We start from the raw sequence: 27,873 nt of genomic DNA, 5'->3' as shown, positions 1-27,873 counted from the left end.
CATTAGCTGAAAGTCTCCATCAGCCAGGGCCATGTTCTCCTGGCTTGATGACACTGGCTGACTGTAGAAGCTATAAGAGAATAATGGCAGGAAGAGCCGGTGGCACTGAGCCTTCTATGACTGTAAGGAGGATGTGACTGCAGCCTTGTTCTTGGAAAATAGACAGCTCAGGTATTACCAGATGACATTTCATGATGAAATGATGTCACTGGTCTTTTAGTCAATATGCCAGACTCTAGGCAGTGATAATACTGTGAATTCTGAGGTTTATCTGAAGCAAAATTATCATACCACTGACTGTTTCAGCAACTACAAGTTTACTCTGGTGAACTGAAATCATTTGATCAGGATATAAGTCCTTGACTGGACCACAATGCCTTTCCAGTATCTGGAAAGGACCTGGGCACACATCCTGGCTTTGCTGTGCAAATCTAAGCAATTCACTTGATCTTCCAGAGATTTGGTTTCCTCACTGTTTAATTAAAATAAATATTATCCTGCATGTCATCATTAGTAGTCATATTGCTTTAAAATCAGTTGAATGTATTTAACGTTTCTATTCTATACGTGGTTTCTACTCCACCAGGTGCAGAGTAGTAACTCATTAAAGAACTGGGCTTTAATGTTGTGGTCCTGAGCCAAAAAGATTCCAGATGCTTTTTGGTTTTTAAAAATCTTGTAATAAAACAGTTATACCCACTATGCTAGATCTGTTCAGAAGATTTATTTGAACAAGCTTTGGTATGAATGAGTAAGTTTTGAAGAGGGAAAGTACTAGAAGACCAAAGAGATAAACTATGCCAACCAGTTTGTTCTGATCTCCTATGACAGGCATTGTGTGCCCTTGTCTGAGGGGATCAGGCGTGGTTAGATTTATTCTCAGAATGGATGTACCTTCATGTAGGACAGGGTTTGGGTGTGACCCCAGTATGCAGTCTCCCAGAGGAGCAGAGCCAAGGATGCCCTTTCAGGCAAGCCATGTCTGGTCATCTCTTTATCCTGATGTGGGGGTAATTGAAGGTGTCCTCTAAACCCCCCACACAATTATATCTACCTATAAATTTTAAATACATGAATGCAAAGCAGGGATTACTCCCTCTATCACCATGTTTTTCACAATGCTAGGAATGAAACAAAATTTACATTAAATGACTTGCTTTCCATGCTCAATTCCCAACTCATCCAGTTTGTGATTCGTCAAAGTATAAAGCATTTCTATTCCTTGCACATGCCTACAGGTTCTTTGCACTGCCATTAAAGGGAGACAATATTTGTAAGGTCATTGGAACCAGGTGCTTTGGAGAATAGAGGCGAAGGCTGCCCTCAGTGGAGCTGCGCTGACGGGGTTTGAGGTCACCTTTGCTAATTCTTCAGGTTGTGGCTTTGGGCAAGTTATGGAAACTCTGCACCTCCTTCTACTCCTCTGTACCATGAGAATGCGGTGATTGAAATCAGCCCTGAGGGGCTGTTATGAACAAAATAAAACAAAACAGAGGAAAACACCCAATCACATGAAGTGTTTACAAGAGTGCCTCCCACGTGAGGGACATTCAGTAAATGTCAGACAGTACTGCTCATTCCCCACATGACTGCTTCCTCTGTGTCAGGCCCTGTGCCAGACAGTGGGCCACGAGGGTGGCGGCAGCATCAGGGTCTGTAATTGGACCCAGAGCGAAAATCCCTCTCCCCTGCTACGGTTTTGAAGCTACGGAGAAATAGCCAAGGGAATCAGCAAATGGAGAGCAAAACGCTGGGCTAATTATTGGTAAAGCCTGTGCAGAGGCACATTTCTTAGAGGGAGATTGTAAATGGTCCCCAACTCCCTGTCTAGGTCTTGGTGTAGCCCACCCTGCCAAGGTCCAAGTGCTCAGGCCAGACCCTCTGGAAAGTGGACGTGGTAACCTTTCTTTCCTTTGTACTCCAGCCTTGCTGATGTCCTCAGGAATCCCCTTGCTCATCAACCTCAGGACAGTGACACACTCTTCCCTCAGCCAGGATACTCTCCCCATCTGTCCCCTACCAGACAACCTCCTAGACACCTGATTCTGGCCTTCATAGACCTTTCCCTTCACATTGGCCCTTTTATGTTCACCCCATGGCTATCTGTGTCTTCTCCCACATCAGAAGGAAAAGCTCCCTAAGATGATGGAGCCTGTGTGGTTTGCTGTACCATGCCTAAGCCCTGGGTCCACATGCGGCGGTGTCCAAAAACCATGTAGAAAACTATTAAGTTTCTTTCAAGGGGTCTCCTAAGGACCAAAGGATTCAGTGTATCCAAAAGGCTATTATGAACAACAACACCCTGTGTTGGTGAGGATGTGAAGAAGTTGGCATCCTTGCACACCATTGGTGGAAATGTAAAATGGTACCACTGCTAGGGAAACAGAATAGAAGTTTCTCAAAAACTACTGCATGATCCAGTGATTGTGCTTCTGGGTATTTATTCAGAACAACTGAAATCAGGATCCCTTCAAGAACTATCAGCCAAGATCAGCTGGCTATTCATAATAGCCAAGGTGTGCAGACAACCTAAGAGTCTGTTGCCAGATGAATGGATAAAGCTAACATGGTCTGTACACACAATAAGATATTATTTAACTTAGAAAAATAATGAAATTATACCACATATGACAACATGAATGAATCTTGAAGACACGTGAAATAAATGTAAATGTCAGAAATACTGCATGATTCTTCTTTGAGATATCCTTGAAGATTTCACTCCTCTTACTGGTGCAGGTGGGGAAGATGAGACAGACCAAGTCCTCAGGGCTTAAGGTCCAGAAAAGGGAGTCTAGTAGGTGCTTAGAAAGCACCAAGTAGCATCAAAAGATGCCTTAACTTTGTGACGAATTTTTATAACCATGGTTCAGGTTTTCTTCAGGATGAGTTCATAAATGAATTGGAAGGAAAGAAAGCTATCATCAATTGAGTGCTCACAATTTTTCATGCAACGACCTAGAAACTTTCTGTGTCTCACCTGCTCAGGGTCAGAGAGGCAGTGATTGGGCGTGATCCACATCTGACTACAGGCCCAAGGGGAGAGGATGGGATTCCCTGGGACAAAACATCCATCCTGGGACTCTGCATTTGTATACAGTCTTTCCTGGTAATTCTTGCAATTCACATTTGTTTGTTGCTTCTACTGTGTTTGACTTTATTGGTCTTATCTTATTGTAGTAAGGATGGAAAAACAACCTGTCGGCAAGATGAGGCTTACTGACATCACCGCCACCGAGTGGGGAGCTAGAGCTGGAGCTGGACTCCTCTGTGGCCGGACCTGCTCCCTCTGTGCTAAACCTGCACACGGAGGGGGCTGTTTTGGGGGACATGGCTCAGCTTGGCATCTCAGTGGGGAAGGGGCTCCTTGGTGGGTCCATTGTTTCCCAGTATAGAAGAGTTATCACAAATGTGTAGCAGGGGTCATACCATGTCCCCCCACACAGAGAAAGTCTAGCAGTACTAGATCATGACACTTAGATTTTTGTTCATAATTTCTTTTTTTCCCCCCTCATATTTTCCATTGTTTTTTGTCAGAAAAGAATGGAAACTTTTTTAAGAATTGTGAAGAAAACTGCCTACCAGGAAAAACAGACTGATGGCTGTGTGTGCTAAAGAGATAAGGACATGGGGCTGGGGATGTGGCTCAAGCGGTAGCGTGCTCGCCTGGCGTGCGTGCGGCCCGGGTTCGATCCTCAGCACCACATACAAACAACGATGTTGTGTCCGCCAATAACTAAAAATAAATAAATAAATATTAAAAAAAAATTCTCTCTCTCCCTCTATCACTCTTTCTTTAAAAAAAAAAAGAGATAAGGACACACATATACACACACACACACACACACACACACACACACACACACCCCTACTGGAGGGAGTCCCTGATACTGCTCCCTTAATCTCCCTAAACCGGTGGTGCTTAGCAGAGCTTACCAGCTCCCTGGGAGAACCCCATGAAGCTCAGGGACCTCCCCACCCCGCCCTGCAGCTGTGCTGGCCCTGCAGCTGTGCACAGCACGACGACTCGGCTTGCCTTTTCGCTGGGCTGTATGTCCTGTCGGCCTGCCTCTGGGTCTCTCCTCTGTCCTCAGTGTTCTTTTGGACTGTCCCCTCCTAGTTCCTGGATTTTTGTTCCCTCCCCTGTGCTCATGGGGACAGGGAACTGAGGGAAGAGCAGAGGTCTGGGGATCAGACATGCTGCCTGCAGAGTTTGCCACTGCCACTTCCTGGCTCTGTGACCTTGACCTTTTGTTTTCTCTTCAAGTTATCACTTGAAGCTCTGATTTCCCTAGGGACTAAATGAGCTCCGACATCACAGTGCCTGCCAGGGGACGGTGGTAGTCCTTCAGTCTTGCATCCTCTGTCTGTAACTGAAGGTGTGAGATCAACTGATCTCTGGAGCTTTCCAGGTCACAGCTCTGACTCTTACCTGCCAGACCCCCGGAGCTCTCCACTGTCTTGCTCTCCTCCTACTGCACCTCTGCCCCTTCCATGTGCCTGAGCCAAGCTCCAGGCTTTGAGGACCACCCCAGAGGGTGCAGAAAATGCTTTCTGAGCAGCAAGACTGCAAAGACTCACAGTGAGGAAAGATGGAGGATTCTAAAGCAGGAAGTTTTCATTTCCTGAGGGAGAAGAAGTCCTTCTGAATCATCCTGCTGGGACCTGAGGTGACCTTTCAGGGGTGGAGCTGAGCAGAACAGGCCTCAGGGGCATCTGAGAGAACTGAACACCCTGCCCGTTCTCCAATCCACTCTCTGGTCCGCTGGACTATTTTCAGCTTGGAAGTCAGGTTCCATTAGCATCACCGAGGAGTCCTCTGGGTCTCCCTTATGACTGTGCAAGAAATGAGCGTCTCCCAGGAAGGCAGGGCAGTGAGATGAAAAGCAAGTCAGCTTCAGAGCCAGGGGCACCGGGGCTCCTTCCAGGCCCAGCTCTGCCACTTACCTGCTCTGGGACTCTGCCAGGTGACTGAGCCTTCGTAATCCTTTTTTTTTTTTCCCTAACTTGCACATTTGAGAATAATTGTAGATATTTTTTATGGTGGCTTTGAATATTACATGAATCACTGGCACCAACTCACGTTCGTGATAACCATGCAGAGTAGAAAAATAGGTTTTGCATAACTTGGCATGATTTTGGCTGCATTCAAAATGAAACCCTTTGCAAACAAGAGAAAGTGGTATGGTGTGGTGGTTATGTGCAAGTCTACTGACTGCTTTCAAATCCTACTTCTACCATTTACTAACTGTGCCTCGGGTGAGTTTCTTACCCATTCTGTGTCTCATTTTTATCAGAGGGGAAATGAATGGAGTTTATGGGTGGGTAGAAAAATAGGTCTATTAATCAGTGATGTGTGCTGATGAATATGGTGAGGTGGGAGTGTGTGCATGGGTGGGTACCGCTGTGCAAAGGGTAGGAGAGATGATTGACAGGTCAACTGATGGATGTATGGACTGATCAATGGATAAGTAGATGCCTAGTCTAAGTGGCCTTCCTGGTTGGACAACAAGGGAAAGGATAAAATGCCTGTACTTAGGAAGTGAAAATGAACAAATTAATGTAGAATGACACCTGACATTCTGTTTTTTATGAGACTTGTATAACAATAATGGTTTCTGAGCTTATCGTCCCCAGCAATGCCGAGTCTGGGTCAGCCTTGGTGAAACCTCATGGCTTTCTCTTCAAGATTAGGAAAGAGCTGACTGTGCAGCTCAAAGCACCAGGCTTCCCGCAACAAAACCCAGAGCAGAAAGAAATGTTTTTTTTTTTTTTTTCTCTTCAATTGGCTGCTGCTTTTCATCCCCAGAAATCCTCAACTTTCTCTTCTTTCTCACAGACCAGAACTGGTCCCTGGCCAATGTGATGAGATTCTGCGACACAGGCCCACTGTGATTTGCCCTCTGGGGTTGGGTGAATTGCTTCTGAAATCAAATCACAATACTGTTGGCAAGGAAGAGGGCGGTGCCTGCTTGAGAGGCACCTGGCCATGTTGGATGCATCTTTGAGAAACAATGTCACAGGGGTCTAAGGCGACTAGCTATGGTCACAAGGCCTAGAGGGTCAGATTCTCTGAAGCCCCTGTTGCTTTGTTCATTCCACATGTTGCTTCCTTGTTGACTGGAAAGAACAGAAACATCAGAGTATTACTTGGGGATTCAGGGATTATGGGCCCCTCCTTTGAGAGTGAATGCGATATTTTAGGAGGGAAGTTGAAACCTGGGACTAGAATTAAGTTGGAATTTCTAGGTCGTTCCTTTAATCAGCAGGCCTCTTCTTCATTTATCCATCCATCTATTCACCCATTCATCCATCTGTCTGTCCATCACCCATCCATCATCCAGCCAGCCATCCGTCCATCCATCTCTCCCTTCCTTTTCTTCACCTATTTGTTAATCTATTTTTCTGTCCTTTTGTCTATACATCCTTCTAAATATGAACCCACTCAGCCTAGCCTCCGTCTCCCATTTACCTTACCCAGTTTACACCTCTACCCATCCACACACTCACTCATCTATTCCTGTTTCTACTGTTCATTGTCTGGGCATTTTCTTTCCCCTCCCCTCCCTCCCTCCCTCCCTCCTCCCCTTCCTGTGACTCACCTACTCAGTCCTTTCCCCTGCCTGGTCGTGCTAGGTGTTGGGTAGTGCAACAGTGGAAAGGCCTATTCTTGTCCTTTAAGAAGTTCACATTCTATTTGAAGAGCAGGCAGCTCGGACACAGCGTATGCAGTGCCAACAGGTCCCTTAATCTGAGCCTGCAATGCTCCCGTGTAAGTGGCCTTCATGGTTGGACAACAAGGGAAGTCCGCCTGGCTCTGCCCAGAGACCCGCAGGCTGTGTGGATGGCTCAGTGCCCAGGCTTAGGCCCCTCAGAGCTCCCGGTCCCGATGCAGATGCTCCGTCACCCAGCCCAGTGTCTTTGGAATGAGCAAACACTCTTGCAGTTATTCAGATGTTTTAAAACACCAAGTACGTTTGGCAAAGTGTTCTCCTTTGAATATTTAAAATCATGTTTTATTTAAGGGAAATGACTTTCATAAGTTTCTGACCTATTTGAGCTTTATATCATCGTAATATTCTTTAAGAGCCAATTCGTGTCCAATAAGGCTTTTCACCTTGTTTAATGACTATTTAAAATTCTCTTTTCTTGCAATCAAAACTGTATAAGCCAATGTGAATGCCAAGGGGTTCAAGTTCGGTTCAGAGTGCTCGAATCATGAATTCGGAGAGAATTTTAAGTTGCTGAAATGAGTCCTGCTCATCTGTATCCAACTCTGAGTCCCCAGTGGGTAGCCCTCTGTGAACTCAGCATGGACTTCATCTGCAGTTGAAGGGCTGGACTCTTCACCAAACACTTAAAAACGATTTAGGCCAGTCTTGCCTTATACATATCAGTCTGTCCCATGCAGAGAAACTGGGCTTATGTTTCTAATTCTGAGCCCCCAAAAGGAAGGCTGGAAGCCCGACTGTGCTAGTCTTCATGATGCCGCCTTCAACTTGAAGGACAGGGACTGTTCTCCTCCAGTGCCTAGCCATGTGTCTGGAGGTATTAGTGAATGTTCATTGAATAAATGAATAGCTCACTTCATACTCAAACCTGGTTTCCTTGAGTTCATGTGTCCTGATTACCATCTATAAGTGAAACCATTTTTGTATGAGAGCAATTTATAACCTTTTTTTCCCCCCTAACCTAATCTTTGATAAAACTCAGGCTCAGAGAGGTTAAATAAATTGAACAAAGTTGCACAGCTAGGAAATGGCAGAGAAGGCTGTTGGGACCTCTGAACTCATTTCTTTCTGTATCCTTCTTGTTCCATAAACTCCTATGAAGATATGCCCAGGACTCCCTCCTAGGCAGGCAGAGATTTAACATGAGCATGTCACTTCTTTTAATCCCTTCTTTGCAGTGTAGGAATTGAAGCCTCTGAAATGTTTTTTTTTTTTTAATTGAAACAAAAACCTGTGATAATCAAATGAAAATGTGCAAGGGCCATTTTGACTCCGAGTTTAGAAGTCGGTTCATTCATTTTCCGTCTTCAGTGAGTTTGCCAGAGGGCAGTGAGGAAAGTGCAGGTGGAGCAAGCTGGTCACCTCTAGGTCAGGAAAGGAAAGGAAGAGGAGCCCCACATCCCATAATCCCTCAAGGGCACGTCCTCAGTGCCTAGGGGCCTCCCATAAGGCCCCACCATCTCCCAGTAGCACCGCAGGTGGGGGCCAGGCCTTGGATGCACGGACCTTAGGGGGACACTCCCCTCTCTGTTCCCTTCCTTTCTTTCTTCCCCTGTTTCCTGTTTTGTTTTGTTGAATGTCACATCAAGTCCCTGCAGGTCCTGGCGTCTGATGGAGTGCTGCGAGGGACTTGATGTGACCGGGTGCGTGATATTGGCTGGAGGGCTGGCTCACCCTCTGAGCAGAGTGGAGCCCTCGTAATTCCAGACAGTGGGAGAGGAAAAGAAGAGGTTCCAGGGGAGAGCCAGGCATTGGGGTTCCTCAGTCCCACCCAGGTGAGGCCCAGGTGTGTGACCTGCTCTTCCTGCCACCCCTCCTCAACCCTGCACTCTGTCCCCTGCGTATTTCTGCATACTCCTGTCCCAGACCTGGCCTTTCTGCTGCTTTCTTCAACCAGGGTGAGGATAGCCCAACAGTTTCCCCAGTGGTTTATTGTCCAGACTCTGGACAAGTTCTCCCTTGTCCTCATCTACTTTGTGTTGCTGTAACAAAATACCTGACACTGGGTGACATAAAAAGGAAGGAGGTTTACTTGGCTCAGGATTCTGACCCAGTGTCTGAGACCTGCATCAAGTCATGGTGGAGATGCAAAAAGGAACTAGCAGTGTGAGGAAAGGAAACAAGAGAGCAAAGGAGAGGAGAGCCTCCCTCTTTTAAAACAACCTACTCTTATAGGGACCAACCCAAACCTTTGAGAAAAACATCAATTCCTCCAAAGATGGTGCCTGCATGATCTAACCGCTTCTAAAGGCCCCAGCGCCTCGACACCATTACACTGGGGACCAAGGTTCTACCATATGAGCTAGGGGCTGGGCACTGAAATCATACACAAACAGCAGCAGTAATCCACACTTTCTTTTTCTTTCTTTTTAAAAATTTTTTATTTGTTCTACTTAGTCGTGCATGATGGCAGAATGCATTTTAATTCATTATTCACAAATGGAATGCAACATTTCAATTCTCTGGTTGTACACAGTGTAGAGACGCACAATTTGTGCAATCGAACATGGACTTAGGGCAATAATGTCCATCTCATTCCACCGTCCTTCCTAGGCTCATGACCCCTCCCCACCCTCTCCTTTGCCCAATCCAAAGTTCCTCCATTCTCACCATGTCCCACCCATCATAGATCAGCATCTACTAATCAGAAAAAAGCATTCAGACTTAATTTTTCGGGGGATTGCCTTACTTCACTTAGCATAATGTTCTCTACTCCATCCATTTACCTGAAAATGCTGAGTAATAATCTCTTTTAATGCTGAGTAATATTCCATTGTGTAGATATGCCATAGTTTCTTTAGCCATTGGTCTATTGATGGGCATCCAGGTTGGTTCCACAGTTCAGCTATGGTGAATTGAGCTACTGTGAACATTGGTGTGGCTGTGTCACTATAGTATGCTGATTTTAAGTCCTTTGGGTATATGCCAAGAAGTGGGATAACTGGGTCAAATGGTGGTTCCATCCCAAGTTTTCTGAGGAATCTCCATACTGCTTTCCAAAGTGGTTGCACCAATTTGCAGTCCCACCAGCAATGTATGAGTGTACCTTTTCCCCACATCCTCTCCAACAATTATTATTGCTTGTATTCTTGATAGCTGCCATTCTGACTGGGGTGAGATGAAATCTTAGAATAGTTTTGATTTGCATTTCTCTAATTACTAAAGATGTTGTACACTTTTTCATATATTTGTTGATCACTTGTATATCTTCTTCTGAGAAGTGTCTAATCTGTTCCTTAGCCCACTTTCTGATTAGGTTGTTGTTTCTTTTTTTTTTTTTTTTTGGTATTAAGGTTTTTGACTTCTTTATATATCTTGGAGAAAATACTTTATTTGATGTATGTGTGGTAAAAATTTGTGATTAAAAAATTGGCTCCCATTCATCTTTCTTTGCTTCAATGATTGTCTCTTTTGCTGAAAAGAAGCTTTTTAGTTTGAATCCATCCCATTTATGGATTCTTGATTGTATTTCTTGTACTTTAGGACTCTTGTTACAGAAGATGGGACTAATCTGACATGATGAAGATTTGGGCCTATTTTTTCTTCCATTAGGTACAGGGTCTCTGGTCTAATTCCTAGGTCCTTGATCCACTTTGAGTTGAGTTTTGTGCATGGTAAGAGAGAGGAGTTTAATTTCATTTTGTTTCCCAACGATTTCCAGTTTCCCCAGCACCATTTGTTGAAGAGGCTATCCTTTCTCCAAAGTATGTTTTTGGTGCTTTTTGTCTAGTATGAGATAACTGTGTTTATGTGGGTTTGTCTCTGTCCTCTACCCTGTCCCATTGGTCTACATGTCTGTTTTTGTTACTGTAGCTCTGTGGTGTAGTTTAAGGTCTGGTATTGTGATGTTTTCTGTTTCACTTTTCTTACTAAGGATTGCTTTGGCTATTCTGGTTCTCTTATTTTCCCAAAGAAATTTCATGATTGCTTTTTGAAACTCTATGAAAAATGTCATTGTGATTTTAATAGGAATTGCATTAAACCTGTATAACAGTTTTGGTAGTATGGCCATTTTGACAATATTAACTTCGTTTATCCAAGAACACAGAAGATCTTTCCATCTTCTAAGGTCTTGTTCAATTTCCTTCTTTTGTGTTCTGTAGTTTTTGTTGTAGAGTTCTTCCCAAGTATTTTATATTTTTTGAGGCTATTTTGAATGAGGTAGTTTGTCTAACTTCCCTTTCAGTGGATTCATCACTTATAGAAATGCATTTGATTTATGGGTTTTGATTTTATATCCTGCTATTTTGCTGAATTCATTTATTAGCTCTAGAAGTTTTCTGGTGGGATTTTTTGAATCTTGATATAGAATCATGTCATCAGCAAATAGTGATAGCTTGAGTTCTTCTTTCCCTAGGCGTATCCCTTTAATTTCTTTTGTCTGTCTGATTGCTCTGGCTAGAATTTTAAGGACTATGTTGAATAGAAGTGGAGAAAGAGGGCATCCCTGTCTTGTTCCAGCTTTTAGAGGGAATGCTTCCAATTTTTCGATGTTTAGAATGATGCTGGCCTTGGGCTTAGCATAGAGAGCTTTTACAATGTTGAATTATGGTTCTACTCTTCCTATTTTTCTAGAGTTTTGAACATAAAGAGGTGCTGTATTTTATTGAATGCTTTTTTCAGCATCTATTGAGATAATCATGTGATTCTTGTCTTTAAGTCTATTGATGTGATGTATTACATTATTGATTTCTATAGATTGAACCAACCTTGCATCCCTGGGTTGAACCCCACTGTATCATGATGCACTATCTTTTTAATATGCTTTTTATGTAATTTCCCAGGATTTTATTGAGAATTTTTGTCTATGTCCCTCAGGGATATTGGTCTGAAGTTTTCTTTCCTTGATGGGTCTCTGCCTGGTTTTAGTATCAGGGTGATGATACTAGCCTCATAGAATAAGTTTGGAAGGGTTCCCTCTTTTTCTATTTCTTCAATAAATTTGAGGAGGATTGGTATTAGGTCTCCTTGGAAGGTCTTGTAGCACTTGGCTGATAATCGTCTGGTCCTGGGTTTTTCTTGGTTAGTAGGCTTTTGTTGGCATCTTCTATTTCCTTGCTTGAAATTGATCTTTTTAAATTGTGTATGTCCTCCTGATTCAGTTTGGGTAAATAATATATTTCTAGAATTTTGTCAATGTCATTGAGATTTTATTTTTTATTGGAGTATAAGTTTTCAAAATAATTTCTAATTATCTTCTGTATTTCATTAGTGTCTGTTGAGATATTTCCTTTTTCATTACATATTTTAGTAATTTGGGTTTTTTTCTTTCCTTATCTTTGTTAGAGTAGCTAAGAGTTTATCAATTTCATGTATTTTTTTCAAAGAACTAACTTTTCCTTTTGTCAATATCTTTGATTTCAGCTCTGATTTTAATTATTTCCTGTCTTCTACTACTTATGATGTTGATTTGTTCTTCTTTTTCTAGGGCTTTGAGATGTAATGTTATATCATTTATTTGTTGACTTATTATTCTTTTGATGAATGAGCTCACTGCAAAGAACTTTCTATCCATGGAAGGTTTTAATTTTTTCATCAAATCTGAAGCTTAATTTTGCTGCATATAAGATTCTTGGTTAGTATCCATTTTCTTTCAGAGCTTGTTATATGCTGTTCCAGGATTTCCTAGCTTTGAGGGCCTGCGTTGAGAAATCTCCTGAGATACATACTGATTTCCCCCTATATGTAATCTCAAACTTTCCTCTTGCAGCTTTTGAAATCCTATCCTTATTCTGTATGCTAGGCATTTTCATTATAATATGGCTTGGTGTGGATCTCTTGTAACTTTGTACATTTGTTGTCCTGTATGCCTCTTGTATTTGATTTTTCAATTAGTTCTAAATGTTTGGGAAATTTTCTGATATTATTTCATTGCAGAGATTGTGCATTTCTTTGGTTTGTATCTCTGTGCCTTCCTGTATTCTGATAATTCATAGATTTGGTCTTTTCATGTTGTCCCATAATTCTTGGAGGACCTGATCATGGTTTTTCACCATTTTCGCTGTGTGGCCAAATTTATTTTCACGATTATATATTTTGTCTTCATTGCCTTAGGTTCTGTCTTTTAAGTGGTCTACTCTGTTGCTGATGCTTTCTATTAAATTTTTTATTTGGTTTATTGTTTCAAGGATTTATTTCAAGGATTTCTGTTTTTTTTTTTTAAATCAGAGCCTCTATCTCTTTCTTGAAATAATCTTTTGCTACCTGTAGTTCCTCTCTTATCTCTTTGTTAGAGTGGTCAACTGTTGCCTGTATTTGCTCTCTTATTTCATTATTTGCTTTGCAGAACATTTTAATTATGTACATTCTGAGCTCCTTCTCTGACATTTTACCTACTGTGCTGTCAAAGGAATCTATTATGGTATCAGCTTGGTTTGTTTCAGGCATTTTCTTCCCTGGTTTCTTCATATTGTCTGTATGTCTTCCTTTCTGGCAGTGTGGATTTGAGGGTCGCTCTGCTCCTACCACTCACAGTTGGGGTCATCTGCTGCTCCTCCTCCTGTGCAGCAGGTGGTATGCTGGGCTTTCTAAATCAGACTCTGCGCTCACCAGTGGATTCTGACATACACAGGTTGATTCGTGGGTGAATACACATTTGGGAGTACTGGTCTTCCTGTATAATGTTAAGCAAATTATTTGACTCCCGCCCCCCCCCCATCAATCTCAGTTCACTCATATGTAAAATGGGGAACAGAACTTTCCTCTTAGGAACATTTGAAGTTATAAATATTAAAGGTTTAGTTCAGGAGCACAGAGCAAGTATGAAAATACCACTTGTGACTCTTGTTATTTAATTTGCACAACAAGTACGAGCTTCTGCATGCTGATGCATGGGTTTCAAGGCACTGTTTTCTTAGTTGGTCCCCACACTACCTTGTGAAGCAGTTGGGGACACGGAGCTGGTATGTATGTATATATGTATGTATGTGTATTTATTCATTCATTCACTTATCTTTTGAGATGGGAGGTTTTGCTGTGTTGCTCAGACTGGCCTTAAACTCATGATCCTCCTCCTTCCACCTCCTGGGTAGCCAGAAGTGCATACTTACACCACTGCACTGGCTCAAAGATAGTATGTAAAGCCCAGCACTAATGCTCCAGTTTCAGAGGGAAGCAGGGCACAGATTCGTGCACAGTTTCCTTTATTATCCTCAGGCAGAGACATTTTCATGGTGGAGAAGGGACAGGAGGAAATAAGTCTGCCTGACTCATGTTTTTAGCCAACAAACTTTGAAGGACCTTCCATACAGAGAGCTCATCAAGATGCCAGATGTGAGGAAATATTTGGGTATGGCTTTTTCAAATATAAGCCCTAGATCTTGACGTTTAGTAGGCATTCTTATATCCATTTTATAGATAAGGCAACTCAAAAGCAGAATTTTGGTGATATTTTTTCAAAGACTGCTTCCTTGTACACAGTACCACTGAAAGCAGAAAAATAACCTTGAACTCTAAATATTGTTACTGAGCAATGGAAGGAGGTTGGGTAGACTCCAGGATGGGGCATTTCTGGAACCGTGCTACACGACCCCTCCCATTAGTGACAGTTCTGTAGTCTTGGCCACCCTAAAAAAATGGAATTATGATAGTATAATCTAGTGGGAAGAACAAGGGAAATTTAACAACCCTGGGCTCAAATCTGGGTTAGATGGGAATGTGAGTTCACATTCCCAAGGCTATTTCCTCCTTTGTGTAATGAGGATCTTCATACCAGGGGCAGAGACTGTGTTGGTTTTTTTTTGAATGTACATTCTCTTCTTTCTGCTTAAGAATAGAACCTCACTCCCCAGAATACAGATTACATTTTCCACTGACTCTTATAGCCACTGACTAAGTATTAGCCAGTGATATGCATATCAAAGTGTCATATAGGTCCCCTGTGTGTGTTTTTTTTTAAAACTATTGGATCATACCCATCATCTCTTTCTGATGGATGAAATGCAGTCATAATGGCTGGAGCAACAACAGTCATTTTGGACCCTAAAGACATCTCAAGAACAAAGACATCCAGAGTGCTATATACTTACAAGAATAACTGCCCTTCACCAAAGTTTTATGGGGGTTCATTCCAGGGGGGCTTTGGCTCTTTAAAACTTTTTGGAGCTAGGTCTACCTATTAGCTTGTTTTTTGTCTTGGAACTTACAGTGAAACTTTTGTCTTAAGTCGCTTACCTTTTGAGTCGGCCTTACTTTTAGCCAAACCTCATCTTGATTAACAATATATTTCTCTTAGGGTCAAGGGAGTATTAAGCATCTTTTGTCCAACGTTCCTGACACATGGTAGATACCAAGTACTGTTGGTATTATAATGTCACCTGGCACTGTTCATTTTACATTTTCAGCAAGTTATTAAACATTATGTTAAAATAAATTCATGTCCCAGGAAACACCATGGCTGGAAAAGTACTCTCAGGTTATTCTTCATGGAGAGACTGGAGGATGGTCAGCAGCCTCAGTCAGCACAAGTCCCACCTGGAGCCAAGGCTGGGCCTGCCGTGGACCAGCTTCTAGAACTGCTCTGCGTTGGAGATGGCTGCTCTCTTCTCCCTCACCCATTTGGCCAGATGTAGGAGCAGAGGCCAGGGGTGCAGGCCCTATGCACTCCATCATGCTCTGGCTCCATGGCCATATGGGTAACTGACTACCCAGGTCAGCCTGGAAAAGAAAAATTGGGGAATGAGAAATCACGGTGGAGACAAATGAATCAGAAGGTGGAGGTGGCATTCATTTAAGTCAATTTTCTGAACCTTCAGATGGGGCCTGTTTTTCTGCATCATCCCAGTTAGATCACAGATTCTAATATAGGCTGAGCACCCCTGTTATCCAGTCCACTTGGCCCCAGAGGTGCTTCAGAATGGGAGATTTTTTGGATTTGGAAATATTGCACATACATATGAAATAGGGTCCCAATCTAAACAAGAAATCCATGTACGTTTTATTAGCAACTTACATATGGAGCCTAAAGGGAATTCTATGCAATATTTTTAGTGCTCCTGTGTTTTTTTTTTACTCTTTTTAAATTTTTTTTTTTAAATAAATGACAGTGGAATGCATGACAATTCTTGTTGCACATATAGAGCACAATTTTCCATATCTCTGGTTGTATATGAAGTATGTTCACACCAGTTTGTGTCTTCATACGTGTACTTTGGTGCACCTGTGTTCTCATGAGGTCAGCTGTGAAATTGCCTACTTGTGGTGTCCCGGCAGCACTCAAAAACTTTCAGATTTGGGAGGATCTGGGAACTGGGAGTTTTGGATTAGGGATGTGAGTTGTACCTCAGGATGAAGGTACACAAAATTCATTATTAAGATCCCACTCTAACCTTTCCTACTGATGAAGAAGTTTGGGAGATTGGTGGTATTTATCAAACAGCCACCTGCGTCAAGGATTTTACATGTAAGTGAATCCATAATCCAGTCCTCCTAGCACCCTGTAAAGCAAATATTGATTGTTCCCAATTGGATTGGAAGAGTGAAAGCCGGCAGTGGAGAGTTTCACCCCAGGGCACAGAGTCGGGAAATGTCAGACTTGGGATTCACCCCAAGTTCTGACTCCACGTCTTATGCTGTTTAAAAACAAAGTCTTTTCAACACCTGGGGAAGGAAACCATATTTTAAGAAAACCAACCCCATTCTCCCCTGTGCAAGCCTGACTTTTTGCCTCCCTGTGACTAATATGGAAAAGCATCAGCATTTCGATCCCCTCCTACCCCTGGAGGCACTGGCTCTGCCCTCTGTGGGAGCCCCAATAAGTCCTGAGTCCTCAGCCCAGCACCCACCCGGGATTAAATGTTCTTCTGGGAGGTGACTAGGCTGGCCTTCAGGACCTGAGTCCTGCCACCATCCCACCCTGGCTTTACTAGAGCACCAGGACCCTCCACAGTGGGCCACCTGCCTGCTGCGGGCGGGAAAGCTCAAGCAGGTGGTGGATCGCCCTCGTGATGTCAAGTGAGCAAAGCAGGGCCAGGCCACCACTTCCAAGGACTTTGGGAGCAAATGACTGGCTTACCATATTTTTTCCCAAAGGACAGCTCATACCTGGTCACTTCTGAAGGACTGTGCCTCAGCCTGTGCCTGAAGACTGAGCAACTGAATTCCCATGAGGGAGTCATCCTAAAACGTGGGCTACAGCACTCACCCCCTGATCACACCCTTGGGCATAAAACTTGCTTCACCTTCCATCAAGAAGTGCCGGCTCCCCGCCCCATCCCAGCTGACCTGGTGATGTGCTTTGGCCAATGAATGGGCAGAAGTCATGGAGTGCCAGTTCCAAGCCCTTGCTCACTCTTGGGGCTTTTCCCAGTCCCGATGTAAACATGCCAGGGCTAGCCCATGGGGATGAGGAAACTGTGGGGAGAGACAAACCATTGTAACCCAATGTCATCCCAAACCAGCACTCCCAGCCCACAGCTCCACTGTAGACTCCAGGGCTCTGTGAAGCTGTTCTTGTTTTAAACCTGAGCTTACACATTCATTAAAACATTGCAGGGGTAAAATGTGTAATAATAATAAAGATCATATAAAATCAGTCAGTGAACTTGGGGGTGAATGATCGTGGATCAGCAGCTGATACAGACATGGCGCTGGGAAGGGTCTCACGGTAGGCTATGCTTGCTAAGCTCTGCTGAGTGGCGGGTCCTTGCACACTGTTCCTCATTTCATCTTTACAGCCCGAAACTTCCTTTTATTGAGTATTTCTTGGTGTTAGGTACTGAACTTCATATACACGTTAGAATATAATCCCTGTACTCACCATATGAGATATGTCTTATCATTTCCACCCTGTAGGTAAAGAAATTGAGTCTCAGAGTTTAGGTGAATTGACTGAGCTCATAGTTACTAGCTGAAATGTGGCTCTCAGTTCTGCCCTATTGTCATACCTATGTTTTCTACTCCTGGGCTTCTACTTCCCTGTAGCTTTCTAAAGGGACACTTTTATATCTTATTTTCAGAGAAGGACTCAAGTTCTGGGGACATTAAATAATTTGCCTAAGAATGCTCAATTAATAAATGAAAGAATTGAGTTTTCAACCTCGGACTCCCTGACTCCAAAACCCAAATTCACTGACATTCCTTATTAAGAAGTATGTCCTAAATGGAGAAGAACATGTTTGTATCCACGTTATTTCTTTGTTTGAGAAACATGCTCTGTTCTGTTTGAATGTTTTAAAAGCCCATGTTTTGCAAACCCCAAGTTGTAACAGAAAGCAGGTTGTAGAGGAACTGGTGAGAGTTATTGCCCAGAAAAACCAGCTGGGAAGCATTTCAGTGTCAATCTTATTATTGCTTTTAAATTAACAGTGACTTCAAAACCCTTTGAAGTAGCTGGCAGGGAATGCTTAGATCGGGAAAAACAATCACTACGGGGTATTCTCAGCAGGCATGTGCTTTAAAATGTTCCTTCTCTTATGCCTTGGCACCAGGAAAGTTGGAGAGGAGGTGGAAGGATCTTAGCAGGAAGCTCCTAGCTGACGTGGGTTGCCAGGAAGACCCAATTAGCCTGTTCCTCGCAGTAGCAAAAGCCCAGGCAGAAGGAATGAATTATTTGTGTCAGTGGCTGGAGCTGCTGACAACTTCAGAGACCACCCGTGTGGTCTTTCCATGTCAAGCTGACTGTGGGCCCTGTGAGGCTCTGACACTAGGGGTCTGATGGATTCCAACTTGAGAGTGGAACTAAGTTAAACTTCATAGTGGTTCATAACACCTGACAAAGTGTCAAGACATTCCTGAGTCCCATCCTGAACTTCTGTCTAAATACCTGCACTGGACAATGTCTAGGACTCTGTTTGGAGAATACTTTTATTTAAAACTGTTGACATGTCCTGGAACTTCTTTCTCTTCCAATAGAGCTTACCCTTCTGTCTCTCCATCCATCCACTCATATACCCATCCATCCAGCCATCCAGCCAGCCAGTTGGCCAGCCAGCCTGGGATACCATCCCACTAGGTACTTGATGTTACCAGACACAGGTGCCACTGATCCTCAGGAAGTCAAGGTATGCTCTTCCACATGATGTTGAAGTCTTGTGAAGAGTACAGAGGGCACCAGTGAGTACACCAAGAATGTGCAGGGGGTGCCAACCCAGCAGGGATGTCATGATAATGTTGGAAAATAATCTGATATTTTTGCACAAATACACACTGATAATTAATATGAAAAAATCACCACCTGTTTGAACTTCCTTATGTATGATTATGCTTTAGGGGTGTTTTTATATTGAATTACTTCTTAAGAGGAATTGTCATTTTATGGAAGGCTCGGGGCCTCAAAAAGTCACACTTTGTCCTTGTACACAGGAAAAAGAAAATATTTATCTGTGTGCTCTGATAAGGAATGCTTGTGAGCCTTGAAATGAGAAGTATATGCAGGTATATGTATATGCGTGTATTTTCTGCACTAGTGTGTGTGTGTGTGTGTGTGTGTGTGTGTGTGTGTGTGTGTGTGGTCAAGGAATCACAGTGGAGAAAAAAACTACTCATTCACTATTGTCTGCTCTCCGAAGACCTAGGCCATGCTTCATTTCTAGATTCTGCTTTATTTAACCATCTGTATCCACTCAGCTGGTGCTGTAGGTCCTGCCCCTCCCACATCCTGTTGGCAGCCTGACAGACAGGGTGGCCAATGGTGTCCTACTGCAAGCATTTGTCTGCCTGAGAGGATGTTCTGCATCAGAGGCAGAAAAACCAGAAGTGCATGTCCTAGAGGTGCCCAGCTGGGACTGAGCCCTGCAGCATGAAGACAGTCTCTTGACCTCCCTCCCTGCCCAATCTCTCTTGCCCACTCAAGTTGCCCTGGATTGCCTCCCCGTAACCCTCTTGAGCAGCTGTTGTGGTCTCACAGTTTACTTTTAGAGGATTACACCCATTCCCCTCAGTGCAGGGCGGGGTCCAGAACAAAGCCTGGAACAGTGTTGGATTTAATATTAAGCAAATGAATGAATGAATGAATAAATGGAGGTGACTGATAGTCATATTCTCTGAGTGTTTTTATTCATCCCAAATGCATCTCCAAACAAATGGCATTCTGAAGAAGAAAAAGAAAACCTGTTTGAAGAGTACCTGCGGGGAATGGGGACACCGGGCCAAAGATGAGGCCAAGCTGTGTGACAGCCTCTCCCCTTCGCTAACCTGGACCGGCCTCCCCACCCTGCCCTCAAAGACACAGATAAAAGCCTGCCTGCCTTCATGACACTTTTGATCAGATTCACAGGCTTCATGGAGAATGAATTCTGCAGATAAAGACTAAGGAGACCTGACAAGTCCTGCACAGGTCTTAGAAAAGTATTGACCTCCATTTATTGATTTATCCAATTTAAACAATTAATTTATTTGTAGATGCACATTCACTCAGTAATTTACTTACCCATGAATTTGGCCACTCTGTAATTGGCTTACCCCCTCCCTCTTTGGCTGACTCTTGTGCAGAGAGACTGGTCCTTAAGTTCATGATCCCTGGAGACAGAATGCCTGGGTTGGTGTCCTGGGCTCATTACTTAACCTCCCTGTGCCTCACTTTCCTCCTATATGAAATGGGGATAAAGTTACCCCCTTGCTGAGAAGGTTATGCGTACTACTGTGCATGCAAGAGCTCAGGACAACGCCCGCCCTTATCATTATAACAACAGTAGTGACCCTTATCCTGTGTCTTTGAATCCACCAGTCTGTGCTGGAGATTGTTCATGCCTTCATTTTCTGTTTCACTTCTTTTCGTATTTCTAGTTTTCCTCTCTACAACAGAAGGCCACATCAACATGGGGGTGCTTGGTGTTCAACTTTCAAATTGATACTGAAATTTTTAATTCTCACACATCTCTATTCTGACTATTTCCCCAAATAGGATGAACTCCTAATTTGGCAGCATGGGTCCTATGTGCCATTTCAATTTCCTTTGGGAGCTGCTCACCCGGGGGGCTCCAAGCCCTGCTTTAGCTTCGTGGTCTCCCTAATCCAAGCTGTGCTTAGACTCCTGACCTGCAGAATCTGTTAGAAAATGAATATTTATTGCAATAAGCTGCTTAGTTTGGGGTGATTTTTATGCAACAACAGGTAACTAATACACCAGTACCCTGAAATTTTGCTTTCTTCTGTCTTAGTGGTATAGCCTCGATAAGTATATGGTCTATGTTTCAACTTCTAGCAGGCAATAGGCTGGCCAATGATATTGCCACTGTATAGCATGGGACACCAGCTTTCTTGCCTGCAACATCCTACTGAATATCTGCCTCTAGCATCTTATTTCATAGTGGCACAATTTAGATTATATGTCTTGTAGTATCTCTCCTATAGGAAGTAAATATTAGGTCCAGTTGCATCTAACAGAAACTTTTAGTTGAGTGGGATGGACATGCAAGAAAGAAGCTTGTTTTAGTGTCCTATGAAGAAAGTATGGCAGGGGATAGCTTGGAACTGCTCCAGGGGCTCTACATTTATCAGTGTCATGTCTCCTTTCTACTCCTAGAGCATGGAACTCATCCTCAGCACCACTTCATGGCCCAGAATGGTTGCTGTGGGTGCATCTGTCACATGCCCATTCCAAGCCCCAGGATAAAGCAGGTAAGCAGGTCCTCTGCACTGAGTTGACACCCTAATGACTCTTGCCCCAGGTGTTTTCCATGGGTAATTATGTAACAGACAAAGGGTATTTAAAAAACAGGAGGCCGTGTAAGCCACCTCCTCCAATGTTTCCCAAACCTATTTTCATTCTACCTTCATGTTTTTTGCTATATATGATGCCATTTATCCTAGTGATTGCTTTATAATCCTGTAGTGAATTGGATAGTGAAAAGGCATTTCTTTACATTTTTATACCATCTCTACTAGCTTTATAAAATGTGTTCTTAAGTGAAGTTACTTTTTAAAACTTAAATAACTATATCTAAAGTTAAATATTGTTACCTTCAATTAGAAAACAATGCTTTCCATGAAAGGGATGGAAAAATAAATAAAATTAAATAAAAATTATAAAATCCATGTTGCCAAAAATGACAGGACTTCATTCCTTCTTATGGATGAATAGCATTTCATCGTGCACCACAGTTTCTTCTTGATACTTTGGTTGTTTCTATGCTTTAGATTTTATGAACAGTATTGCAAAAACCAAGGAGAGCAGAAGTCTCTTTGACACACTGATTTCATTTCTGTTGGATTTACATGGCATCTAAAACTGTTAATCACTCAGGAAGTTGAGATTGGTGGTTACCAAAGCCTGGGGAGATTAGGGGAGAGAGAGGTGGGGAAATGTCCATCAGAGGAGACTGTGTTACAGCTAGAGAGGAGCAAGAAGTTGTGGTGAGCTATTGCACACTAAGGAGATTTTATATAACAGAAACATGATGTACATTTCAAAAGAGTAGAGAAAATGATTTGGAAAGTTTTAACATAGAGAAATGATGAGAGTTTGGGGAAACAGATATGTTTAACTTGGTTTAAACATTACACGATATATGCATATATAAAAACAACACGTTTTATGCCTGTATGCCTATCACTTTAAAATAAACATAATTAGAAGCTGTTTAAAAGACCTGTTTATAATCGGGTACCAAATCTTGATGACCTTTATAGACTGGATGTATGTAACTTGCTTTTGATCCTTATAGGGGCTCATGCAGAGAGTTTGCCTTGAGTCTCAGAGGAGCCTTTGAACTAGGATTTCAGGGAAATGATGGAATTGTTAAGACTGTGGGTACTCTTGAAAATGTACTAAGTACATTTCGCATTGCATTTGGGGGCCAGAGGCAAAATGTTATGGTTTAGATATTAGTTGTTCCCCAAAAGCTCATGTGTGAGATAGTACAAGAAAGTTTATAAGTGAAATGATTGGATTGTAAATTTTAACCTAATCAGTGCATTAGTCACCTGATAAGCATTAACTGAGTGATAACTATAGGCAGGTAGGGTGTGGCTGGGGGTGGTGGGTCATTGGGATGTGCCCTTTGGGTTTATATTTTTTTTCCTGGTGAGAAGAGAATCTCTCTCTGTTTCCTGGTGCTATGTCCTGAGCCTCTTTCCTGCACCACATTCTTTCTCCATGATGTCATGCAGCACCTTGGTCCCAGAGCGATGGAGTCAGCTGTCTATGGATTCAGACCTCTGAAATATGGATTCAGACCTCTGAAACCATAAGCCCTGAATAAACTTTTCCTCTGCTTATTAAAAAAAGCTACTTCAAAATTGTACATAGACCCTGTATCAGCCAAACCTTAGAGACAGTCGCTGTCCTGCTCTCCTCTCTGTTCAAAATGAAGATGGCATGCTTCACATTGGAGCAATGTCCTGGATGACCCAGAAGGATGTCAAGGAGAAATTTTCCAGGCATGGTGAGGAGAAAGAATTGCAAGTTTGAGGCCAGCCTCAGCAACTTACTGAGGCCTTGTCTCAAAATTAAAATAAAATGAAATAAAATTAAATTAAAAAAATGACTGGGGATGTAGTTCACTGGTAAAGCACTCCCTGGGTTTAGTCCCTAGGACAGAAAAAAAAAGTGTAACTTTTTTGTTACCTATTAAATATAATTTAATGTCTTAAGTTGTCCACCAGCTAAATTTTCTTAATTCACTAGAGATCTGCAGTGTGCACTTGGGATACTCTGGGACATTCTTTTGACCCACGAGGTAACCAGTTTTCCAGAGGCCCCATAACATCTTCTGGTTGCCCTTGGTTCTTTGTAACGTTTGCAAAGAATTCATTACCTGACCCTACCGTCAATTGTTTGGATCTATATCCACCTATTAGACTGTGAGCTCTCAGGCTGAACTTGATTAATCCTGGTTCCTAGGCAAGTTGGTGCCTGCCCAGAACCAATGCATGTAGTGGACTGAGGTAAACGAGAGTTGCAAGGATGTAGAGTTTGGGTGCAGAGTTGGAGCCAAGACTGGTATTTTCTGGGTCTTCCTTCATGTTGCTTTCCAAGTCAGGGCTCTAGAGAAAGAGGCCAGTTTAGTTCCAAGTGCAGAGAGCAAAGGGATTTAAAATAAAATTCTGCATTTTATTTTTTAAAACAAAATTACTTGTGCTCTTTTTTTTAATAATAAAAGACTGTGTCTATAATAGGAGAAAAATAAGCAATGATTCAAAATGGAACCTCTGGGAAGTTATTTGGATGACGATGACAGTCCTAATGAGAATAGCTGTCACTGATTGGGCATTGTCTGTAGAGCAAGCATGCTCCTAAGTAGCAGGATTTTCTCATGAGCTAGACATCATCACTATTCTCACTTTCTTCACAGGAAACTGAGGTTCCCACAAGAAATGACAGCCAGTGAGTGATGTCCGCATGAGACTTGTGTGCCTATCCAGGTCCTCTTGGCCTCCTCTGGCTGTCGTTCCAGGGGCTGCCTTAACACCCAGCTCAGCATGAGTTCCACAAACCTCAGGCAGATGTGACCTGAGAGCACCTCGTCCAGCACCCCTCACAGCCTGACCTGTTGCCTCCCGTCCTGGGCTTCCCTGTGACCTCAACTCCACAGTGTCTGTTGCCACTTGTGCATGCCCAGGCCATAAGAACTGGAGGATTAATGCTCCACTGTGCAAAACTTTCATCAGTGGGAGACAGATCCAGGTGACTGATTCTTTCCCATTTCTTTCCCTGGATGGACTGGGCAGAGATGCATTTAAAATACTTTCTTCAAGGACAGTTTCAATTAGTTGCACCTTGAGGAAGACAAATTGATAATACATTTTTAAAATTGATACATAATAATTGTGTATATTTATGGGGCAGAGTGTTATTTCAATACACATGTACAATGTGTAACAAAGTAGGGACATTAGCAGATATATGACCTCAAATCTGTAAACCTGTGTATTGGGAACATTCAGGATCATTTCTTGTAGCTATTTTGAAGATACAATACATTATTTTTTACTATAGTTACTCTATAGTGTTGTAGAACACCAGAGTTTTCTTTTATCTAGCTACATTTTTGTACTCATTAACCAACCTCTCTCTACTACCATCCTACTCTTACCAAACTTTGATGACTACTATTCTCTCCTTCTATGAGATCAATCTTAGTATCCACATATAAGCAAGAATATGAGGTATTTGTCTTTCTGCGCCTAGGATATTTTGTCTTCCAATTCCATCTTTTTTTTTTTTTTTGCAAGTGACAAGCTTCTGTTTTTTTTGTGGATGAATAATATCCATTGCATAGATGAAGCAAATTTCCTTTATCTATTCACACATCAATGAGCACCTCGGTGGGTCCCATGTCTTGGGTATTGTGAACAGTGCCCAGTAAGCAAGGCTGATATAATTTCCTTTGGATATGTACCTATAAATGGGATAGCTGCAACATACGGTAGTTTTACTTTTAGTGTTTTGAGGATATGTATGGAAGTCAAGAGTGAAAAACAATGATAATAATAGCCTAGTTAAAAATGAGCTCAGTCACACTGATCATCAGGGAAATGCAAACCAAACCGCAATGAGATGTCATCTCATCCTCATCAGAATGGATATAATCAAAAATATAAAAATAACACATGTTGGAAAGAATGCAGAGAAAGGGGAATTCATTTACTGTCAGTGGGAATGTAAATTAGTTTAGATTTTATAGGACACATATAATACACCTTTTATCAGATCCCATTCCTTTACTATTTCTCCCTCCTTTTTTCCCACTCTGGCTCTGAGAGATACTTAATAGAACCATCATATGGGTCTTTACCTTGGGCCTGCTTTCCAGGCTCTGGCAGCCCAGGCCTATCTGATCACAGCAAGACACACGACACATGTTCTCACTCATATTAAGACACCAAAAATGAATTTTTTAAAAGTAGAGGGTAAAACAGTAGTCATGAGAGGCTAGAAAGGATGCAGGGAGCAAGTATAAAGGTAATTTGGATAAAATGGATATCAAAATACAGTTAGATAGGAGGAATTAGTTCTCGTGTTCTATAGTATCACAGGAGAGCAACGACAGTTTATGAACTTATTGTATAAAGGGCTAAAAGAGGTGGTTCTTAGACCCCCAATACAAAGAGAGAATAAAAATGTTTAAGGAGATGTAATCACTAATTACCCTGATTTGATCATTACACATTATATACACGTATCAAATCATCACAGTCAATAAATATGTAAACATGTATAATTATTAATTGCATACATGTGTACACACACACACACACACACACACACACACACACTTAGGGTGGTCTTTCCCCCAGGTGTGATACCCACAATACCCACAGCCTTTCGCTGCCTTGGAGATCTGTCCCTTCCCATTCCCATTCCCTACCTCACATGCTGGTTTTGAGTTCTGTTAATGAGCCAGCCATACTCAGGGCTCTCCTTCAAAGGTACTTGTTCTCTCTCTTCAGGATGCTCTGCTGCTACCTTGTTATGGTTTGGATATGGAAAAGCTCACCTGTGAGACAATGAAAGAAGGTTCAAGAGAAGAAATGATGTGGTTATAAGAACCTTAACCCAATCAGTGAATTAATCCCCTCATGAGATTAACTGAGTGGAAACTGCAGGCGGGTAGCGTGTGGCTGGAGGAGGTGGACATTGAGGGGTGTGCCTTTGTATCTTGTATCTGGAGGGTGGAGTCTTTCTCTGCTTTCTGATAGTCATGTGAGCTGCTTCCCTCCACCACACTCTTCTGCCATGATGTTCACCTTCACCTCAAACCCCAAGGAATGGGGCTGGCTGTTTGTGACATGAAGCCTCTGAAACTGTGAGTCCCCAAATAAATTCCTTCTCAAAAATTGTTCTGGTCAGGTCTTTCAGTCATAGCAGCAAAACGTTGACTAAAGCCTGCCTCTTCCTCTCTACCCCTTTCCTGCTTCTTTTCATGACTAACTCCTACTCATCTTTCAGAATTCAGTCCCCCTTCTCCAAGGCCCCCTCTTCCCATGGTCCCCAGAGGTATTAGGGCTTGATTTCCTGTACTTGACTCTGCTGTGCCTGCTCCACTATCTGCTCCCTGTGACATTGGGGTGGTGCCCACTGACATTGGTGTTGCCTGGGGTACTGGGTTCGTTGTGTCTGTTCAGCAAATCATTGAAGAAGAGGATAGAGATACCAATCAAGCCAAGGTTTACTGAAAAAGTGACAGAGATACAAAGACAGACTTCCCCAAAGAGAAGGGGTCCCAGAGCTGGGAAGCCTGTGGGGGAGTTTTGACCTGTTCTTTTTATGGTATCTGGAATTTCCCCCTCCCATCTCCTCCTCTATCCACGGGCTCCTAATAATTGATGGGTGCCCCCTTTGTCCATGCATCTGTTTTAGTTTTTCTATTGGATCACCCACTTAGGAGCGTGAGTAGAGAAGTGTCTGTCTGATTGAGTTCCTCCACTTAAGCACTTTCATCAAGCAGCAAGGTGACCTATCAGAAGACCCTTGCCCCGCTCTGTTGTTCTGGCCCTCCCCAGACTGCCTCACTTGCCATCTTGACCTGGTTGCCTAAGCCCTTCTATATCTCCTCTCAACACCCTTGACCATGATGTGAGCTGGGGTCTGGCTGCAGTCCCTGCTAAACCTAAGTGACTCAGGTCCAGTCCTTCTTGATGCCCACTGCCATAGCCTTCTCAACAAGTCAATCCCCAGCTCTGACCTTCAGTTCCCTAATCTGTAAAGAGCTTTGATATAGGGTTCTTTTAGGGATCAAATGACATAAAATGTATTTTGAATTTAGTGAAAAATCAATAAATGTTAGTTATTCTCATTAACAATAGAATGATTTATTATTTTTTAAATGAGTAGATAGAAAAGGAATGAGGCAGAGATGTTAGACTAATCGTCACCTAGACGTGAATATAAGTTGAGTGAATACCTCCAACATTTAGAGACTTCTGGGGCTCTCTGCAGGCCCCACAAACTAAGTCAGTCTACACCCAATTTTATTGGGCACCCACCATATAATAGGCAAAGCACACAGGGTGCCTGTCCTCAGTGCATTGCTGTCCAGCAAAGCTATGATGCAAAAATCTGTGATCTTTTTCCATGACCACATTCTCTTCCATCTTGAGGATAAATGCATTTATTTCTTCAACAATATATTTTTATGAACACAGTATAATCCCAGCCCTGTCCAGATGATGGAAATATAGCAATAAATTTACACCTGATTTTTTTTTTGGTACTGAGGATTGAACTCAGAGGCCCTTGACCACTGAGCCACATCCCCAGCTC

At 42.6% G+C, this 27,873-nt stretch overlaps 2 long non-coding RNA genes across 3 annotated transcripts; one reads left to right on the top strand and one right to left on the bottom strand.

The window, feature by feature from the left end:
• Positions 1 to 2,424: 2,424 nt before the first annotated feature.
• LOC144366616 (uncharacterized) lies at positions 2,425 to 4,227 on the bottom strand. Its single transcript, XR_013425698.1, has 2 exons — positions 4,037 to 4,227; positions 2,425 to 3,736 (listed from the first exon to the last, which is right to left on the bottom strand). It is a non-coding gene; the product is annotated as an uncharacterized LOC144366616 (long non-coding RNA).
• A 71-nt stretch (positions 4,228 to 4,298) lies between these two features.
• On the top strand, positions 4,299 to 26,447 carry LOC110597520 (uncharacterized). Of its 2 annotated transcripts, XR_013425700.1 has the most exons (4): positions 4,299 to 4,967; positions 21,193 to 21,287; positions 23,963 to 24,294; positions 26,061 to 26,447. It is a non-coding gene; the product is annotated as an uncharacterized LOC110597520 (long non-coding RNA). The 2 variants fall into 2 exon arrangements; XR_002483269.3 differs by having other exon boundaries at positions 23,963 to 26,447.
• Positions 26,448 to 27,873: the final 1,426 nt, after the last annotated feature.

Source organism: Ictidomys tridecemlineatus, chromosome 9, assembly GCF_052094955.1.
Source record: "Ictidomys tridecemlineatus isolate mIctTri1 chromosome 9, mIctTri1.hap1, whole genome shotgun sequence".
Classification (NCBI taxonomy): domain Eukaryota; kingdom Metazoa; phylum Chordata; class Mammalia; order Rodentia; family Sciuridae; genus Ictidomys; species Ictidomys tridecemlineatus.
Note: the sequence above shows the minus strand (reverse complement) of the source record. Positions and strands in the feature narration are given on the sequence as shown.